The sequence below is a fragment of the Anthonomus grandis genome, chromosome 2 (genome assembly GCF_022605725.1).
Source record: "Anthonomus grandis grandis chromosome 2, icAntGran1.3, whole genome shotgun sequence".
Classification (NCBI taxonomy): Eukaryota; Metazoa; Arthropoda; class Insecta; order Coleoptera; family Curculionidae; genus Anthonomus; species Anthonomus grandis.
In genome coordinates this window covers 28,363,931-28,377,162 of record NC_065547.1, presented here as the reverse complement: position 1 = coordinate 28,377,162, position 13,232 = coordinate 28,363,931, and positions in this window count along the sequence as shown.

Here is a 13,232-nt window from a genome sequence, read left to right as displayed (position 1 = left end):
TGTCCTTAAGTATTTATTACAGCTAAAAATTACTAAAATTAAGGTAAATATTAACGGATTTTCCCCAATTTAAAGGCATTTTCTTAATATTGTATGAAGTGCATACCATAACCTTATATTTGCTTAATACCGCGTTATGCTTAGAATGTTGCCACATTTATCTGTCTTTTCTTTTTCAAGATTTAAATTTTTATATTTTAAGAACGATTGGGTAGTATAACACTGTAGTATAAAAAGTTCTTATAAATATATTTTATATATTGCAGAGGAAAAATGGTGCGTAACTACGTGCGCAAAACCCAAAAAGGATCATCCTCAGAAGATGCCATTCGTGGTGCCTTAGAAGCGATTCAAAATAAAGAGATGTCAATTAAAAAAGCTAGTGTGGTTTTTAGTATTCCGAGAACCACCTTACAATCACGATTAAAGCGTCGACAGCTCACTCCACTTGTAAACCACGGCAGGTTCAAACCCGTATTCACTGAAAAAATGGAAAAGGAATTATGTGAACACATAATTTTGTTGGAAAAACTGTTTTATGGACTTTCGACCACAGATCTTCGAAGGATTGCGTTTCAATTTGCTGAAGCCAATCAAATAAATCATCCTTTTAATAAAGATCGAAAACTTGCAGGAAAAGACTGGGTAAGCTCATTTTTAAATCGTCAGAAAATCCTCTCCATTCGAAGACCTAAAGCAACCAGCATTGCAAGAGTAACAGGATTTTCCAAATCTAGGGTTAGTGATTTTTTTCAAAACTTAAAAAAGACCTTGAGTGACCGTGATGAGACGGTTTTTTGAGCGGTTCATTTCCTGGAGCAGTAGGATCTCCTGCTCCATCAGGCTGAATGGATGCTGACCCATTTATCAAATTTTTAAATTATTTTATAGGCTGCACCAAAACAACAATACTTCCAAGTCTACTGATACTAGATGGACATTCAAGTCACAAGTCCATTAATTTAGTAAACCTGGCTAGAAAATCAGAAGTTTCTATTATAACCTTACCCCCTCACACATCAAATAAGTTGCAACCGCTGGACGTAAGTGTCTTTGGACCATTTAAAACCTATCTGGCAGGAGAAATGGATCACTGGCTTACAAATCATCTAGGCTCTAGGATCACAGAATATGATATGGCTCCTATTATTAAAAATGCGCTTATTAAGGCTTTTACACCAATAAATATTAAGGGTTTTGAAAAAACAGGAATCTACCCATATAATCCAGATGTGTTTCAAGGCAGTGACTTTGCGCCAGCCGAGAACATTCTTCAAAAGGAATGTAGGACAGAAAACATTAATCCCGTCGAGGGTCTCGTAATAAGTGATGAAGTCTTGTTGAGAAAAGATGATATCCAGAGTACTTCTAAAGAATTAGTAAACAATTTTGAACAAGAGCAACCATCATGTAGTTATGTTTCAGTTTCAACTTTAAGCCCAGTTCCAAAACCCTCTCAAAAGAAAGAACATGCCAAATCCAAATCTAGGCAAATAGAAGGATCTAAAATAATAACCAGTTCTCCTTACAAAGATCAATTGTAAGAAAAATTAAAACCAGTGAAAGCTAAGCAAGTAAAAAAGAAACTAGACGACAAAGCAGGGACAAGTACTAGTAATGGAAAAAAATTAAAAGAAGGAATTTCTAAGCAAAAGAAGCAAAGTGCCACGTCAAGAGAAACAAGACAACATAAAAACAATGCCGGCCGAAGAGAAAAACACATTATGCATTTACTGTCATGAGACCTACGAAGACACTTGTTATGAAGAATGGATAATGTGCATGCAATGTGGTGCCTGGTTACATGAGGATTGTTCCGATAATGAGCCAGGTACTAATAATTATGTTTGTGACAATTGTCGTTGATTAATTAGGACTCGGACTCACTTGCCCCATGTGGGTGACTTATTTACCCCTATAACTTGGGGCAAGAGAGTCATTTTTCTTTTTTTGTTTTAAGTTTGATATTTTTCCAAAGAGTTAATGTTTAGTTTATTTTTAGGGTTATGTTAGTTTGAAACCAATTAAACTCGTGTTACAAACGATAAAAGTTTATGCTACAAGACGTGCCGTGCCTTTGCTGTCGGATAATCAGATTTAAGTTTCTTTTAATTTTTTTACGAAATGGGATATTTAAGTGAAAAAAAGCACAAGATTGAAATCTTAATGATGATTGGGTACGGAGATAGAACAAGAACCCAAAATGAAGTTTTGCATTTATTCAGACAGAAGAATCCTGATTTACCACCCATATCTCAAAGTACTATAAGCAAGATTGAAAAACAGTTTCGGGAAAATGGTCACGTAAGAACAATAACTAGTTCTCGGCGATCTGCGCTTAATGAAGACACCAAAATTAATGTTTTATTAGCCATTGAAGAAAATCCTAGTAGCGCGCGAATTGGAAGTGAGCCAGTCTTCAGTAGTAAGGGTTCTTGAAGCAGAAAAATTTCATCCCTATAAACAACAATTCTCCAGGAACTCAATGAGGAGGATGCAGGTAGAAGAATTGTATTTTGAGAAACAATTTATGGAATTAATGCAGAATAATAATCTTATTACAAAAAACATTCTCTTTTCCGATGAGTCGACATTCATGCTGAATGGAGAAGTAAATCGTCAAAATTACCATTATTGGGCACAAGAAAATCCATGTTGGATGAGGCAAGGCCACACTCAACACCCAGAAAAAGTAAATGTTTGGGCAGAATTTCTAGGTCAGCAAGTTATACGCCCAATTTTTTTCAAAGAAAATTTAAATGGAGCAAGGTACGTACAGTTTTTATAAGAAGAACTAATTCCAAATCTAGCTGTTCTATTCCCTGATCCAATAGAAGTTGCCTAATAAAAACATCTGGTTTCAGCAAGATGGTGCGCCTCCCCATTTTGCAAGACCTGTTCGAAACTATCTGGATACTATTTTTCCAGGATGGATTGGCAGGAGAGGACCTTTTGAATGGCCACCAAGATCGCCCGATTTGACTCCGCTGGATTTTTTCTTATGGGGATATTTGAAATCCAAAGTTTATGTAACCAAGCCGGCAAATATTGAGGAGTTGAAAACTAGAATAAGGCAAGAGTGTCGAAACATTTCTCCAGAATGCATAAAAGATGTTTAAAATGAATTTGTAGTATGTTTAGGGCATTGCGAAATAGTAAATGGTTTACATTTTGGACAATTATTAAAGAAAAAGATTTAAAAGAACCCTCTTTAAGTTGATGAAATTTGTTTTCTTTAACCCCCGTTACTTAAGAACAATCGAATAAAGATATGGCATATGATACATCAAAATGTTTGGAATTTTGTGGAGAATCCAAAAATACAATAACATATAGGGTGTCCTATTTAAAATAAGAAAGTTGGTATTAGCCTTGCCTACAAAGCACACCCTGTATAAAAACTTTTTATTGTAAAAAATGTGCAAATTACAATCTTAATTGACGTGTCCGAGGGTTTTCCGAAAACGCCTCCATTTATTCCAAGTTACAGGCTCGCACCGTATATTATTATTATAGTAAACTGTTTTTTTTTTTGGATTATTCGGAGTAATAAATGCATTATTATTATTATTATTATTATTATTATTTTCAGAAGGATTGAAGCTCTGATGGAGTCCTTTTCATGTTATCGGACTCTTATTTTTTCCTTTATTTACAAATAATACACCTAAACTAAAATTACATATGTTTCTTAAACTAGTTGACGTTATCTGCGTTTCCGGTGAAGTTTCTGACGATTCGACATGTGGATAATCGAGCGCAGACTTCTGCATTAGCTTATAGATGCTTTCCGTAAAACTGAGCAGTTTTATGTTTTCGACATAGAGAAATGAATATTAAATACATACTTTTAATTACTCTATGGTTTTCGATCAGGCTTTTTGGTATTTGTCCCCACTACTCTCATTTCCCATTGTCTTGGTGTCTGGTGTTCTAAATCCCTGTACTTAATAATCTTTTCATTATGTTTCGCTCTTATGTTGTTATTATTGGGAATAGTTACATCAATAAGGGTTGTCTTCCTAGAAATTTTATCGATTAGTATTAGGTCAGGCTTATTGTTACTTACTCGTTGGTCCGGAGATTACAGTGCGATCCCAAGAGATCGCCAAAATTCCATAGTGAATTCTAAAAAGGAAATTATGTGGTTATCTATTTTGGACAATTTAAGTAGGTATATTGATAAGCCATTTATGTGGAACGCTGCAAAAGCTTTTCGGTGGTCGATGTATGCGGCGAAAAGATTTCTCTTGTTGTTAAATTCCTGGTTGCAAACTACGGAGACGATAACTAGCTGCTCTTTACACCCCATGGCACCTCTGGTACATCCTGTCTGTTGACCTATGATGATCTATGATGCTATTCTGGTCACAATGTCTATAAATACCTACGTTCCACCTATGCAAGATGTAATTAGTTTAGCTACTGACCACTATAGTCACCTTCGCTCTTATCGTGCGGGTTCAAAGGTCACCACGTAATATGAATCAAATTGAAAAATCAGTGGCTGCCAAAATGTTATTTCCTTGAGAGTTTGACAATACATTGAACGCCGTCATGTGACATATTAAAGCCACGTATACACCTTAGATCATAATTATTAACTGACGTGATGCCTTTAACGCCGTAAAAATGTTTGCGGAATACTACGTATCCGAGATTCGACATGTAAAACATACGTTGGTTATTTCCTCTCATGACGTGAAAAAGCCCATAAGGATAAAGCTCGTTGGGTATACGCCTCATCGGTATATGCCTAGAATCCCCGATATTCTGCTAAGTTGCCAGACATAATATTTACTTTTCTTTTTTGAAAAATTGTCCGAAATAGACGGAATTCTCAATAACAATTTTTCTTTACGCAATAATGTTTAAATCTAAGCATTTTATATTTTTTTATGAGAGCAAAAATGCCTCCCTAGCCTTTCATTAAAATTGTACATATTTCATTTAAAAATGTTTGTTACCTAAATTTTTGAGAAATTAGTATACGATTTAGCATGACCCTATGTATGTGCATAACATACTAATTTGTCTTTTATAAAAGGTAAAAAACACGAAATCTACAGCATCACAAATACATTTAATAAAATAACGAAGGTTACATGTTTCGCTCGACTAGAGCATCATCAGACCTAAACAATAATTAAAATTATGTAACCCGAAAAAAGGAGAATTCAACAAAAACTTACCATAACATACACAAAACACCTAATATTTAAGTAAACAAAGATTACAATAAAGTGGCACTATCTATGTACAAAGAACTCAACTAAACAATCAAATCCTTTATACATTTCAGAAATCTAACCATCATTTAGGAGTCTGGAACTACTTGAGGTTATTAAAAACTAGGTGGCCATCAAAATCAAACCTTTCATTAACACAGGACAGATCTGGGCTTTTAAAAGCTTTACTAATCTCCATTGTCTCAAACAAGTCTAGTTTTTTACTTTTGTTGCATTGATGCAGTATTTTTATATTTTGGCTGTCAGGGAAATCATGTTTGGAGTCGAGAAGGTGATTAGCAAAAGCTGATCTGGTCACTGTGATTTCGGTATTTTTAAATTTATTGTATTGGGCCTTGTGTTCACTAATCCTAGCAGAAATCTTCCTACCAGACTGGCCGACGTACACTGCAGGGCACTCTTTACACCTAATCTCATAAACTCCTGGAGAAGATAGCGGGGGTAGTTTATCTTTAGTTTTAATTAGATGTCTATTTAAGGTATTATTGGTTTTAAAAGCTGGGGTTATGCCAAAGGGAGAAAAAAAGCGGGATAATTGTGACGAAATTGGTCCAAAATAAGTAAACGACCTAAAAGTTTTGATATTGTTTGTTTGTTGTCTGATAAAATTAAATGATAATTTATACTTGTTCACATACTGAAAATACATTTTATATATAGGTTTAAGAGGGAAAAAGTTACTGACTGCTAGTTGTTTAATGGTAAGGAATTCTTTTTTAAAAGCTTCACGAGAAAGTGGGATGTTAAAAAGTCTGTAAAATAAAGAATGGAAAGCAGCAAATTTATGTGAGGACGGTGATGTTGAATTATATTGTATAATATTATCTGTTGTTGCTTGTTTACGAAATATTTCAAAGGATATCTTATTTCTTTCCCTCTTAAGTAATAAATCTAAGAATGGTAAGGTGTTGTTCTATTCCCGTTCGATTGTGAACTCAATTTTAGAGTGAAGAGAGTTGACATAATTATGGAAATTTGTAAGCTCTACCTCAGTTCCATTCCAAATCAAACATATATCATCCACATACCGTTTATAAAAGATGATGTTATTTTTAAAATTACTGCTCATTATTTTTGTTTCTAAGTTGCTAAGAAATACTTCACTAAGAAATGGCGATAAACAAGAGCCCATTGCTAGACCTTCTTTTTGTTTGAAAAAACGGTTGTTAAATTGGAAAAAATTTTGATTTAACACAGTAGAAAGAAGCAAAAGTAGATTTTCCACCAAAAGTGAATCAAGTTTCCCCCTGAGAAGATCTTTGACTAAGACCAGACAATCAGCGGGTGGAATGCTTGGAAATAAGTTTTTCACGTCTAGCGTTATAAGCTGGGCTGTATCTGGAACGTGAACATTCTGAATGCTTTTGGCAAAATTCACTGAATTTGTTACAGAATATGGTGCTTTGAAGTTTGAGACATTTCTAAGAACGTTGTTAAGCCAAGATGATAACTGGTAACAAGGGGAACCACAGGTCTAATTGGCATGCTAGTTTTATGGACTTTTGGCAACCCATATAATAGAGGTGTTTTAGGGTTCATGGGATATACTTTTTGTTTTGTGGAATTAAAATATTCTAAGGTTACCAAGGTCATGTCTAAGACTTTTTTTAATTTATTAAAGAATGGACCTGTCGGATCTCTGTCGACCTTTTCAAAGTCTTCTGTGTTTAGAAAATCCATTACTTTATTTATGTAATCGTCTCTTTTTAAGGCAAGTAAGCATGATCCCTTATCGGCTTTTGTGAAAACTATATCGTTGTCCCTCATTTTCTTTTTTATAGATCTTAATATTTTGTTGTTGTTTTGATTTATTCTCTGTTTATTGTTAAGGAAACAATTTTGATTTAAAAAGGAAATTATTCTTGCTCTTAAAAAGCATTCAGAATGTTCACGTTCCAGATACAGCCCAGCTTATATCGCTAGACGTGAAAAACTTATTTCCAAGCATTCCACCCGCTGATTGTCTGGTCTTAGTCAAAGATCTTCTCAGGGGGAAACTTGATTCACTTTTGGTGGAAAATCTACTTTTGCTTCTTTCTACTGTGTTAGATCAACATTTTTTCCAATTTAACAACCGTTTTTTCAAACAAAAAGAAGGTCTAGCAATGGGCTCTTGTTTATCGCCATTTCTTAGTGAAGTATTTCTTAGCAACTTAGAAACAAAAATAATGAGCAGTAATTTTAAAAATAACATCATCTTTTATAAACGGTATGTGGATGATATATGTTTGATTTGGAATGGAAGTGAGGTAGAGCTTACAAATTTCCATAATTATGTCAACTCTCTTCACTCTAAAATTGAGTTCACAATCGAACGGGAACAGAACAACACCTTACCATTCTTAGATTTATTACTTAAGAGGGAAAGAAATAAGATATCCTTTGAAATATTTCGTAAACAAGCAACAACAGATAATATTATACAATATAATTCAACATCACCGTCCTCACATAAATTTGCTGCTTTCCATTCTTTATTTTACAGACTTTTTAACATCCCACTTTCTCGTGAAGCTTTTAAAAAAGAATTCCTTACCATTAAACAACTAGCAGTCAGTAACTTTTTCCCTCTTAAACCTATATATAAAATGTATTTTCAGTATGTGAACAAGTATAAATTATCATTTAATTTTATCAGACAACAAACAAACAATATCAAAACTTTTAGGTCGTTTACTTATTTTGGACCAATTACGTCACAATTATCCCGCTTTTTTTCTCCCTTTGGCATAACCCCAGCTTTTAAAACCAATAATACCTTAAATAGACATCTAATTAAAACTAAAGATAAACTACCCCCGCTATCTTCTCCAGGAGTTTATGAGATTAGGTGTAAAGAGTGCCCTGCAGTGTACGTCGGCCAGTCTGGTAGGAAGATTTCTACTAGGATTAGTGAACACAAGGCCCAATACAATAAATTTAAAAATACCGAAATCACAGTGACCAGATCAGCTTTTGCTAATCACCTTCTCGACTCCAAACATGATTTTCCTGACAGCCAAAATATAAAAATACTGCATCAATGCAACAAAAGTAAAAAACTAGACTTGTTGGAGTCAATGGAGATTAGTAAAGCTTTTAAAAGCCCAGATCTGTCCTGTGTTAATGAAAGGTTTGATCGTTGATTGAATATTTGGGAAGATACGCAACCTTATGGGCTAAAGCGTGACCGCAAATATGCGTGAAAAATAGATGGCGATTCTCTCCAGTATGCGCGAAAATAATTTCGTCCGTCGCTTCTCATTAGTAATCGGCCGATCATCCGAGTCGTGTGGGAGAGTTTTTGCACAGGTTCGTGTTTGCCGTATTGCAATTTGGTAGTTTTTTAGTATTTTTTCTTGGATATCATAATCACAAATAGATAGATATATGTAAATGTGTTTAGTTTGTGAGACGATGGCTCCTTTAGGCAAAATTAATCAGTATGCGTATATTAATTAAGACTTTGATTTATAAGAACCTAATATGGGAATCTCAAAATCTTATTAGAAAATCTTTAAAAAAATCTAATTATAAACCTCACAGAAAATTATCTATTTTATCTACAAAAATCAATCCGAACTCTTAAAAATACTGTCTCTTCATGTCTATGAGAGCCATTTTCTCTTTTTCTTTTTTTTACTTTAAGAAAATTTTAAATCAATATATTATGTTTATGGTCTTTAGTGTTTTAAGTATTTTCAATAATTGTTTTCATGATGAAATTCATTCATGAAAAAGATAAAAATAAAGCCTAAAAAGCCTTTAAAGTTATTGAGAAACTGGTTATAGTACGAATGGTAGCTTTCCTAATAAAAAAAATAACATATTAAATGAATGTCGAGTAATGTTTTCATTCCTGGAGAGATTATATTTGAGCTTGAAGAAGGTCACTTTGCTGCAGCGGTATTCTGCGACTTCTCTAAAGACTTTGACTGTGTCAACCATGGAAATTGCTCGATAAGCTTTCTAGATATGGGTTTAGGGGAGTTGCTCTAGAATGGTTAAAATTTTGTTTTGTTAGACAGAAAAAAGTTTGTTTGGCCAAATGGCAGTTTGTCTGAACTTTGTGTAGTAAGCAGGGTTCGTTTCTCGGTCCTATTTTATTTCTATTGTATATAAATGACCTGGCGTTTCTCCAGATAAGAGGATTCTTCACTATTTTTGCAGATGACACCACTATCTTATGGGCAGACAATAATAAAAGCACATTAACAAAAACAATTTCTAAAGATTTATTAATGATTAAACAGTGATTTGATGCTAATTTGTTGTCTTTAAACATAGATAAGACTAAATTGTTAAGTTTTTATGTTCAGAGCAGTTCATGATTCACAAGAAAGAATTGGAAGTGAATAATTTTAACAGATTTCTTCGAATTGTTATCGATCATAAACGTAAGTTTTATGGAGATATGTCAGGAGGCAAAAACTGGCTAGACGATGTTATGCTGTTAGAGTGGTTTTAAATGAACTGAGATTGATATCTGCAAAAACGGTCTATTTTTTTTTGTCGAAAGTTGGAACTTACTTTCATACAAAAATACCTACAGTATAGAATAACATTTTGGAGTTGCATTAGTAAACGGCTTTTTGACTCGATGTTTGTTTTTAAAAAACGAGCCATTAAATATATGTGTCATAAATCTCCACAGGACATGCAGACCCCTATTTAAAGATACTTTCCTTGTGTTGCTTGTTTATTGTTGAGTCTGCTTGCCTAATATATAAAAAATATAAATTGTATCTTCAAAATAATGGCTCCTTAAAACGTTATAATATCAGAAAAGAATACAATATTCCAATGCCCATCCCGAAAAGTGAACTAAGAATTCTCTTATTTACTTGAGCATAAAAATTTTTAATCATTTTCCAAATGTCATAAAAGTCTCTAGAAGTTCTCCTCGCTTTAAAAAGTTCTTAACGAAACTTCTTAAAAGCAAGTATTTTTATAGCATTAGAATTTTTTTAAGATAGTTAGGAACAGGCCAATCGTATATAATTAGTTTTTAGTAAAGATGTAAAGGTTAGAATTTGTGATGTTACTCTAAAAAATTTTTAAGTCGTCTTGCTTTGAAATTGAAAATACATTTTGTGTTTATACTAGTATGTTGAACCCACTATTGTGTATTGTTTTTAAATTATGTGTTAGTAATATGTCGATTAATGTGCCTATTTTATATCATAGAAGTACCATGTCAAAAAGTAGGTACCATGTATTTATGAATAAAGTATGTTTTGAATTTTTTGAAATTCGAAATTGTATTTAAAAGAGAGAGAGGTATATAATATTTAATAGGGATGATTCCAACTACTCACTAGAAATTACCTCGTTGAAAAAGTAATTCTTGTTGTAAAAGGGTTATTCAAAACTGCAAGTGGCCAACATGGAGTCGACAAGAAGAAAAAAAGTTGATTATGACTCTCTAAAGAAGGATTTAAGAGTTATTAAACGTCGTATTTAAAAGTTAAAGATGTTAACTTGTAAATGAGAGAAAGCGTTTACAACAATGTATAAATGATTTTGTTTTATATTTTCAAATAACGCCAGAAAAAAATAAAAAAACCATTTTGCCAAATTTCACCTTTTTCCTGAATATTAGGAAGTATTTGGCATTTTTCCAATTTTTAGATTGCATTTATTCAATCATTGCATTTATATTGCGCAACTTTCGCCTAATTAAACCATTTATTGCTCATCCTTATTTTGGACATCCTGTATAACCGCGATGAGACCCTTCATACTGTTAAACAAAATATTTGTTTTTTTTTCTTATTAACTTTTTCTAGTTTTAAGAATTAGTAATTAAGTGTTTCCCTGTATTGCAAATTAAAGTGTGGCCTATTTTCGATATTTTATAGTGTTGTTACACCCTTATTCAAAACATTTCAACCCTTATTCAAACATTCATACATTACTTAACCACCACATTTATCTATAACTATCTTTATAGTTATTTATGCGAGATCACAGCGCATTTAAATATCGGCAATAACAAAATAAATAAAAGCGCTGTTATCATCATCGCCCTTGTCTTAAAAAAATAACAAAACGGCCGGGCGGCCAAAGATTCCCGCGTCGTTAAACTGCAAATGGTCAATATAGCGCCGACAAAGAAAAACAAAGTTGATGATGGCTCTTTAAAGACAGAACGTCGTATTTTAAATTTTAAAGGTGTCATCGTATAGGCGAGAAAAAGTGGTCACAATAATTTATTCATTTAATAAATACTTTTGTCATATATTTTGAAATAACGCCAGAAAAAAATAAAATGATTTTGCCAAATTTCAGTTTTTTGCAAAATTTAGGAAGTATTTAGATTTTATTATAAAAGGACACTATATTGCTCAACTTTCCTCTAATTATTCCACCTCTATTGACGTCCTGTAGAACCGCGATGCGGGGTCTTTAAACAAAATGTTTTTTTTTTGTTACTAGGTATCTTTTTATAGTTTTAAGTATAGTTGTAACAACTGGTAATTGAGAATTTTCCTGTGTCGCTTAAAACTTAAAATGTGGCCTATTTTCAATTTCTATTAACATCCTCACTCACAACCCCTTACTTTACAGATGTCACTACGCTGCACATTTTTCAGATATGGAATCACATGACAAAATGGGTTACTTTTTACAAAAAATTATTGATCAAGAAGTTATATTATGATCGGTATTAAGTCTTATGAATTATTTCAATTATTCTTTATAATATTTACGTGAAACCTACTTATATCTTAAAATTTGTTCCACATATTTTTTGCATATTAGTTTTTAGTTAATTAAGTGCAACGGGCTTTTTATTTAAAAACTTGACCCTCTTGAACACAAAATGAAGGAAACAATGTTTGTTGGAATTATAACTTGTATTAAACTTTGTTGGTAATTTTGTAAAAATAGCTTTTTATATATATTTTTGTATTAATTTTTGTCTCAAAAACATATTTTGGTAAGTAATTATTTGTTTATAAAATTTAACTTTTAAGAAATTTCAATATGCCTCCACCCTTAAGTATATCACTTATCACTTGACCACCACATAAATGACACCGTGTTGTATGTTCAAAAAAAATAATAAAAACATAATTGGCAGCATCATCCCATATCTTAAAAAAATATCCAACACGGCCGCGTAACCGGAGATTCCAGCGTCGAAAACCTGACTCAAAGAAGCCAAAAGCCAAGTCCACACAGCTAAAATAAATCGTTCCTAGATATGACGCTTCGCGGCAGCACCACACGGTGCACGAAACTGAACGGCAATCCGATAGTCGACCGGGTACACTTTTCAACACAGGATTGCGTATCTTCCCAAATATTCAATCAACGGTTTGATTTTGATGGCCACCTAGTTTTTAATAACCTCAAGTAGTTTCAGACTCCTAAATGATGGTTAGATTTCTGAAATGTATAAAGGATTTGATTGTTTAGTTGAGTTCTTTGTACATAGATAGTGCCACTTTATTGTAATCTTTGTTTACTTAAATATTAGGTGTTTTGTGTATGTTATGGTAAGTTTTTGTTGAATTCTCCTTTTTTCGGGTTACATAATTTTAATTATTGTTTAGGTCTAATGATGCTCTAGTCTATGTAACCTTCGTTATTTTATTAAATGTATTTGTGATGCTGTAGATTTCGTGTTTTTTAACTTTTATAAAAGTGTATGACCAGCATCTTTGGGATAATGGATGAGTTTTTCGAGTTATACTAATCTGTCGATTTCAGGGCACAGCGTCTAATTTTTAACGATTATTTGATCTTGTCTTCTTCTTTGTTTATGTGTAATTGTGTTTTTTTGTAATAATTATTGGAAAACTATACATTTTGGTATAATGACAAACAATTAATTTGTATTGTGTATGATGCAGTGCAGTCAGAGACCAGAAAACTACTTTCTTTGTTTAAAGGCAAGTTCATGTTACAATCTCACTTTTAAAATGACATTTTAATTTTATGATTTATTATTTCTCGGTCGACCCAATCTATACGTTGATGCACAGAAAATTAAAA